Raw genomic sequence first — 6621 nt, 5'->3', positions numbered from 1 at the left:
TGGGGCAGTTGTTTAAATCCATAGACAACTGCCCCAACTGAGTTTCAATGTTCTTTATAGCTGAATCATGTACTGCCAACTTTTCTTGCATCTTACCATTTGTCCCAATGAGTTGCTGGAGCATCCCCCTGATCTCTACCATGTTGTTATCTTGCTGCTGAGGAGGTGGCTGATATGTCAACTATTGCTGGTTCTGTTGTGGGTAGCCCTGTTGTCTCTGGTGGTATGGCACCATTTGGCCTTGAACTTGCATGCCCCCAGGCTGAGGCATGTTGGGTCTGTATTGTTGATTTAGTGCCGGTATCCATTGTTGTCCTCCTTGTCTCTGACCCCCAAAGTTGTTAACATAATTCATATCTTCCTTTTCCCCTTGATTTTAACCTTCTCCGCTTCATGAACACATATAATACTGATTAACACAGGGTGTACACAACCCTTCATTTGTCGTGTCAACAATATGCACTTGTTTGGTACCCATCTCATCTATCGTCTTTGTCAAAACACTCATCTGAGTCATGAGTGTGGCCATGTTCTCTGCATACGAATTATTTGGGTCAAGAGGAACTGAATGCACTATGGGTGCCAGTGTTGTACCTCTAGTCATCCACCCTGAATTCTGGGACATCTTGTCAAGGAGGACTTTGCACTCGGTGAATGTCTTACTCAAAAATGCACCTCCAGCTGAAGCATCCACATTGGCCTTTAGATTGTCAGCTAACCCCATGTAGAATCTCTGGCCAAGCATATGGTCTGGAATGCCATGGTGAGGACACTTCATCAGCATCCCTTTAAATCTTTCCCAAGTTTCTTGCAAGGTCTCAATCAACTACTGCTTGTACTGCAATATTTCATCAATATGCCTTGCAGTCTTATTGGGCAGGTAGAACTTATTCAGGAACTGCTTTACTAATTCCTCCTAGGTGACAATGGAATTGATTGGGAGCGAATTCAGCCAAGTCTGAGCTTCCCCAGTCATAGAGAACAGGAATAGTAATAGCTTGATAGCTTCTGGGGTCACATTTGGCTGCCTTTGAGTCACACAAATTGACAGAAAGTTTTTCAAATGTTGCTGAGGGTCTTCAATGTGTGACCCGGAGAACAATCCTTTATTCTGCAGCAGATGCAGCATTTTGTTGGTGATCTGGAATGTCTTCGCTTGAATTGCGGGCACAGCTATGGCAGTTGCCAGGTTGTCAGCTATGGGTTGAGCCCAATCATAAAGTGCAGCTTCTGGCACAAAAGGTGCCACCACTCTGACATTTGCGTCAGCTGGCTCATCCCTGATGTTTCCGTTGACGTTCTCTACGTCACCCATGTCAATTTCAAGCTGGTGTGGTTGTTGTGATTGTTGGATCCTCTTGTTGGCACGGTTCAATGCCCTGAATATTTCATCGGGGTCTGAAAGTCCTTCAAGCAGTTCTCCTGTCCTCGAAGAATTTCTAGGCATACACCTGAATTCCACAAGAGTTCAAACGTTAGAATTTCAATGAAAATTGTTTAACACCTTTGGAAACTGATTTGAACAAATAATTTTAACACTACTTCTAAGTTGTAATAAATAACACTGTTAGTTCCCGGCAACGGCGCCAAAATTTGATAACGCCCAACTATGCCTTTTAAAGGACAAAGCGGTCGCTGCAAATATAATCCGATTTTAAGTCCGGAATCGAATCCTCAGGGAACTAACCTATCTATTACACTCTACGGAAATGTTATTATCAACTCAATCAATCTCTAGATGCAAGATTTTTGATTAATAAAGATTGGGTTTTTTTGTTTAACTACTTCAACTACTATTAAAAACAACAGTAAGCTAAAACAAAGATAATTCAATGGTAAAAAGGTCTAGGGCAATGATTTCCCCAATTGCTAGTTTAGGTCTCGACTCTTCCGCTATACTCTCACCGTAATACTCTATGAGGATTAAGAGTTATGAGTTATTGTAAATATCTCTCGATCAACTACAATAATTTACTAGAGAATTCTCTTAAACTACTCTAGCTGACAATATGTGTGCAACTCTAAATTATCCCACCAAAGTTCTGTTATCTCTAAACCCACTTTTAAGTTCAAGTAATGAATCTCTTCAATTACCCAAAAGTGGTATTGTTCAACAGTTGTCTAACCTAATAATCTTTCTCAAGCAATATAAGGTAATTAGACACGATTAATCAAGGGCCCATTCAATTAATCACCATACAAAACATAGTTGAACAATCATATTATAAATCCGGCTTGATTATAACAACTTGAGTCAAAACTTCAACCAACAATTGGTTCCATCAACCCTAGATAAGTATTTATCTATTCATAACAAAACAAGAGAGAACTACTAAATTGTTCATAATGTAAAATTGCAAGAATTAAAAGTAGATAGAAAAACTCTAATGTTTGGTTGATCTTCTCACACTTGTTCTTGCCTCCAAAAGTAGTTTTAGAAAAACTTCGAACAATCTTGGGCGAGTTTCTAAAGCTTATAAGGGTTTACAAAAGTTTCTCCAATTTTACACTTTGGTCCTCAATCTTCCCAGCAGCGTGAACAGCACACCGCGGTCACGGCCAACCGCGGTCGACCGCAGTGAATGCTGACCTTTTTGCCTTACGTTGTTAATCTACCGCGGTCGCGGTGGTATTCTTGCCCAGGCCATTTTCTGCTTCTTAGTGCTCGGGTACTTCTCAAGTGGGCATTTTCTTCACATTATTTCCTCCAAAACACTCCATGCTGCTTCCTCTCATATAATATTCCCAGTGAAACAAAAGAACATTATTCAGAGCATTTTTGTTGGCAATTTATCTATAAAACAACAACGAAGTATGGTCATATTAAGGTGTAAATATCAACTATACAACCTACTATCAGTTTGCTATTTCTAATTTAATACTAATGATGCACAAAATTAAGCTAAGTAGATATTTTTGTAGGATTTTCTAAATTGGTAAAAAGGTACTAAGGAAGTGACTTACTCCTAGGTGAGTATCTAACGGGATCTAAAACTTAGGGCAATATTGTTATAGTTAGGATCATTATATAGCCGATGCACGTAGCTACTCACTCTATACCTCTCGGTAGTTTGAGTGACTTTGCTCTAATTGGCTTTCTCAAGCCCAATTGGGTGCTCAAATTGTGCAAGCAAAGTTGGCTCAAGTCGGGTATTACTATCTCTAGGTTTAACCCTTTAATTGGGGCTATCAATCTCTTGAATTCATCCCAATTCCTTGTTGGCCTGAATTTCCTAGACTTAGTGTCTCTTTCTCAAGAAGAGTATAAGACAAAAGGCACAAATCAGTGTTTGCAACCACCAATTTAACATTTAAAGCATAAATCAGGCTAAATATCAATCCCCCATAAACATTTAAGCCCTAAAATAGAAGACCCATTAAATACCCACACTAGGGTTGAGCCACAACCCTAGCTAATGGGTTTAGCTACTCATAATTGAAGAAGAAATCATAGATTAAGATGAAATAGAAGCCACCAAATGTAATTACAAGATAATAATATAAGATTAATTGTTAAACAAGCTCTAAGATTACTCAAAAAAGTAAAAACGGTGATTTCACGTGCTCAGCTAAATAAAAGATGACCTAAGAATCTGAAAAGAAGTATTTACATACATCTAAATTTATCGGACAAAAATGCCCCTGACGGAGGTACCGCTACCAGCAAAAAATGAACCGCTGCAGTGGTGAGGATACCGCGGCTGCATAAGATCAAGTGCGGACCGCGGTCTTCAACTTTCAGCTCAACTTCAGATTCTATGAATCTCTCTTCCGCTGACTACGAAAAAAGAACTGTTGTCACGTTAGAGGCACTGCTGCCGCACAAAAGCACCGCGGGCAGTGATAAGTAGGATTTTAACTTGTTTTATACCCATACTTGTCTGCACTTTGAGTGTAATTTGCTACAAAATAGTCCCAAAATGCTTACAGATTGTGCTTGATTGCAGGTTTGAACTATAAAGTGACAAATCATCAAAGATCGGCTCAAATCGGAGTGAAACCTGCTCAAGTGTCAAATATCATTAAAGTAAGGACATTCAGAACTTGCTGCGGACCGCACCATTATGTCATGCAGCCGCACCATAGGAGTTCAGATACTGTGAAACTACAAGTCAAACTCATGTGGCCGCGTCCCATTTCATGTGGTCCGCGTCTCACTCATGCGGCCGCACAATCTTGCTATGCGGTCGCGTCCAAGAAGTTCAGAGAGTCTCATATTCAAGAAGAAAACCATGCAGCTGCATCCCACTTCATGCGGCCTGCGTCCCTCTCCATGTGGCCGCACTCTATGGTCACGCGGTCCAGGTTAGTGAAGTTCAGAAAAGCTGCCAAAACCATTCATGCGGCCGCACAACAACTTTGTGCGGTCCGCACCAGTCTTCATGCGGCCGCATTCCAACTTTGTGCGGTCCGTATCACCATCTTCAGAGAGCAAGATTCAGAAGTCAAGCAACCCAGTGCGGCCACGTGCCAACTTTGTGCGGTCCGCACTAACCCCGCAGGGGCAATTTTGTCCAGTTTTTTCAGCCCACTATAAATAGAATATTTTACCATTTTTAGGTTAAGTTTGGTACATCTGATAGCTGCTGCACTTGTGAGACTTATGTTTTGGCCTATTTTGGGCATTTATAGCTTGGTTTCATCATAGATTATTGTAGTTTAACATTAGTAATTAATTAATATGGTTGTTTCATCTTCTATTTCTTCAGTTTCTTCTTTAATTATGTCTAGCTAAACCCATTAGCTAGGGTTGTGGCTCAACCCTAGTGTGGGTAATTAATGGGTGTTGCTTCTTAATGATAGATTGATATTGGGTGTTTGTTATTTGGGTTAATTTTATGGTTTAATTAAGGATTGATGGTTGCAAACATTGATTCTAGCTTAGTGGGTCTTGACTCTTCTTGAGAAAGAGAGTCTATAACCCCAAAATTGACCCAACAAGAAATTGGGGTGGACCCATGAGAAATGATAGTCCCAATTAACGGGTTAAACCTCGAGAGAGTAATCACCCTACTTGAACCCAAGTTGCTTGGTCTAATTGGCCTACCCAATTGGTCTCGAGAGAGTCAATTGGGCAAATTCGCTCTCCCTACCGAGAGGTGTGAGAGTGGGTACAATTGTGCAACGGTTATAACATTGATCCCAAATATGTCAATCTATTATTAGTAGTCTCTACCTATTAGTTAACCACCTAGGTGATGCCACAACCCTAGTGCCTTTCTCTATATTAATCACAACTTAGAACATATCCTTTCAGCATAAATTAGCTTAAAATTGTAGTTGATAATAGTAGTTATTAAACAAAAATCCCAAAAAATGTTAGAAGTACAATTAGGAGCAAACACGCATTCCTAGTCTAAACAAATACGCAACTCCATTCCAAGCTCCCTGTGGAAATCGACCCCAATACCACTATTCGGGTAAAAGTCTTAGCGCCCGCTCTTCCTACCGTTGTGTGGGGTTGAGTTTGCTGTGACCACTTTTGGCGCCATTGCCGGGGAGCTTGCGATGTTGACTATTTGTGTAGCTAGTTTTGTGTTTTGCTTCTCTTTCCTTCTTTTTACTAATTTTATTTGTGTCAATTCACTCAGGTACACATGGCTTTAAACGCAAATGACCCTCTTGGCAATGTGGTCATGTGGGAGGAGGTTTAGGATCTAGAACAAGAAGACGTATTACCTCAAGCTCCTAGGAGAGGTCAAAATGCCAATGCAAATGAGAATGTACCAGACCCTCCTCCACCTCCACCAAGAGTGGCACTAAGAGTTCTACCCAATCAAGGGTACGCAAGTGCAATAGTTCCTCCCTGAATCCGGGCGGGGAACTTCTAGATTACAAATGTGATGTTCACCTTGCTCGAACAACGAGGTTATTTCACGTAGGCCACTGATCAGAATGCTTATAAACACTTGAAGGGCTTTGTGAATACTTGTTGGGGTAGCAAGCAGATAAATGTTTCGGAGGATTCATTGAGACTTCGACTTTTCCCGTTCTCACTTCGGGGGAAGGCGTTAGATTGGTTTGAGAGGCTCCCCAATCAATCCATCACTACATGGGATGAGTTGGCGGACAAGTTCATCGCTAAGTTTTTCTCTCCAAGTCATATGGCGGCTCTACGGGACGAGATTCTAGCCTTCAAGCAAGAGCCGACTGAACCGTTACACGAGATATGGGAGAGGTTTAGAACAATGGTGAAAGAATGCCCTAACAATGATATGAATGATGTGATGATCCAACAAACATTCTATAGGGGCATCAACACAACCAACCAATGTATTGTGAACCAACTGGCGGGAGGAAACTTTATGAAGCTTCCTTACAATGAAGCTTGTGATGTGCTAGATGAGATGGCTGACACATCGTCGGCATGGCAAAGCCGGGCTAATGTGCCTCAAGGTGATCCTTACGTCATACATTTGCATAAGTAGTTACATGATCACGGCCAAGCCATTGCTGAACTTACAACAACAATGAATCAGTTGGCTAAAGCACAGTTACAACAAGTTCAAAACCCGCGCCGAGTCAATGCCATGGAAGGAGTGAATATGATGAAAAGGAGGCAAAGAGGGCAACAATCTCAAGGAAATTTTGATAACTATGATAATGGTGGTGGCTATTCGA

Source organism: Nicotiana sylvestris, chromosome 3 (genome assembly GCF_000393655.2).
Source record: "Nicotiana sylvestris chromosome 3, ASM39365v2, whole genome shotgun sequence".
Lineage (NCBI taxonomy): Eukaryota > Viridiplantae > Streptophyta > Magnoliopsida > Solanales > Solanaceae > Nicotiana > Nicotiana sylvestris.
The sequence above is the reverse complement of the archived record's forward strand: the minus strand, read 5'-3'. Positions refer to the sequence as shown.